Below are 2748 nucleotides of genomic sequence, written 5' to 3' on the forward strand. Positions count from 1 at the left end.
ATCCTGAGGCATGTCGGATGACGCGCGATGGGACCCGTGCATTAAATGTCCCCACGCCTCCCTGCCAGGCCGTAGCAAGGACTAACAGCACGTGTGGGGGGGAGCAGTTAGAAGTGACAGGCAACGCACCCTCTTAAATGCATCATCGGGCCTCTCACCAGCTGACACCTCACCGCTGGGCCTCTGTGGGGGCCACCGGCGAAGGACTTCTCAGGCCCTCGGGGAACCGAGTGCTCGGGGGCTACTGTTCACGACCCCGAGCACTCTCTCACGGAACTGACTGTTCGGGTCCTCGGGGAACCGAGTGCTCGGGGACCACTGTTCACGGCCCCAAGCACTCTCTCCCGGAACTGACTTCCCTTGGGTCCTCGGGGGACTCGGGTGCTCGGGGGCCACTGCTCGCAGCCCCGAGCACTCTCTTCCCGGCACTTGGTCTTCTCGGGTCATCGGGGAGCTCGGCTACTCGGGGACCACTATTCATGGCCCCGAGCACCCTCTTCCGGGACTTGGTATTCTCGAACCTCAGGAAGATTATCCCCGAGGGAGGGCGCCATATAGCACTCTGCTGTTCTGGCCTCGGGACTCGGGGACCCCTGGTTCCTGTGTCACCGACACGTGCCATACTGCCATCCTCGGGAACACTGTCGCCGGTGGAGAGTGTGCAAGCCGTCTCGATCCCCAGCCCAAATCGAATCCGCCTGCCATGGCTGCCGGGCCGAAAGGGGAGGCAGTGAGGCTGTTGCCGGTTTCTCTTGTATTTGGGCACCAAGAAATAGGCGGCGACCGCTGGAGACCTAGTCGTGGGCAAACTACTCTGTGTAGCGACCTGCCTTGCGGTGCTCCGGGAGGACCTGGTAGCAATCGAGAAGATGGCGACCATGGTTGTGGATCTCATGCTTCGGCTGCTCCAGATCAGGGACGCGACCCACCGCCTCCACGACATCATTGATGAGCTCGAGTATAGCTGGCTCGACGCCCGCCTAGCCAAGGGATCAGAGGTCAAGCACACAGCAGCGCGGGGTTTAGAGGAGCTTGCCGGGCTGAGCGGGAAGGAGATGAGCTGACGGCTGAGGTCCACCCGTCGGTGAGATATGAGTGGGAGCTGTTAGAATATAGGGATTAGAGTACATAGAGTCTGTTAAAAATATAGTAATATAGAGTGAATCTTTTAAATATGATTCTCTATATGAGAATATAGAAAATAAGTTTTAGAGTCTGTCGGAGATACTCTAAGACTTCTTCTCAGCTACTTCGTTTCTTTTTCTCCATTTTATGGATGTTATTGACATATTTGCTAATTTGCCCCAGCAAATGACTAATTTACTCTTTGCCCCCTCTAATGGTGATGCAAAGAACCCAGCAGCCTCGACGTCTCTCTCATGTGGAGTAGCATTGCATCGCTCTTGTTGCAAACGCAAAACAGATTTGAGAGAAAAATGAACAGCGTTCGAGATGGGATGGAGGGAGGCAGAGCCGAGCAAAGAGCTCCTGCCTCGATCAGGCATGCCCGCTATAAGGAGGGGTCAAGACGTCTGCGCTATGGAATTGAGATACTATGATCGAGGCCATGTAACCGATGAAAAGAACTCATATGATCTACTCGTGGTAGATTTTATGAAAACATCGATTATTTTAATTGGCAAGCTCATATTTTAGCATTACACTGCTGATCGACGACGATATATTATCTTATGCCACACCCATCTCTAGAGCTGGACAAAAAGTTTAAAGCTCAAAAACTAGCTCAGCTCATATATAGCATGGCTTGTTCTAAAATCTAACAGGTTGAGCTAGAGTTTTAGCTCGTTTAGATAAGAAGCCAGCTTACGAGCCAAACGAGCCAAGAGATAGTCCATCCTAGCAGCCCATTTGCATAACCAAAATCCAAATATATACTCCAAATATTTGGAACCCTAACGCAACATCCCATATTTATTCTTCCATAACTGCCACAATTGTTGCTCGAGGGATGAGGGCTCGACCGTTCGAGGCATGGGCGCGATGTTTGCGAGGCCCAAGCGTCGAGTCGCCAGCTACCAGTGACTCGGTGAACGGTGAATCGGCAATACATCCTTCATCCATAGCGGTCATCAATCCCCCATCCACGACGTTCATACCATCGGCCACCCAGATCCCCATCCACCTTGACTTTTTGACGTCATCACGGACCTCTGTTCACATCACCAATAGTCCTCCGTCAGCTAAACGAGCCAAGCCGAGCTGGCATTTTTACTCATTATGTTAACGAGCCGAGTCAAACCAGCTCGTTATCTAAATGAGCCATAACGAGTCGAGCTAGCTCGTTATACAACCGTACCCACCTCACATCCATGTAACAATGCTCCCGTTTGAGAACCAAATCTTAGCTGATGGTTAGTTAATGTGATTGTACTCCTCCTATCTAAAAGGGATTAAAGTCTAGATTTACTCCTTATATTTCTCATCAAGATGGTTTTTTCTTTTAGTGGTAGATGACGTACCCATCAACAATGAGGTATTTATGGTTACTTTGTCAATCTCTAAGTTCCGGATCTTCGATTTTCAATAGATGCTGTGTGATTATATACGTACATCTACAAGTTGCAGTGGTGTTTCTAAAAAACAATACTCCCGTTTGGCGCGCACACAAGGAGATGGTGAGATGCATGGTTGTCAATTGTCCACACCCAACTTTCGAGTGTTTAATATTACACTGTTGACCATATGTTAACTTATGCCACATCCACCTCACATCCATGTAACAATACT

The sequence above is a fragment of the Phragmites australis genome, chromosome 1 (genome assembly GCF_958298935.1).
Source record: "Phragmites australis chromosome 1, lpPhrAust1.1, whole genome shotgun sequence".
NCBI lineage: Eukaryota > Viridiplantae > Streptophyta > Magnoliopsida > Poales > Poaceae > Phragmites > Phragmites australis.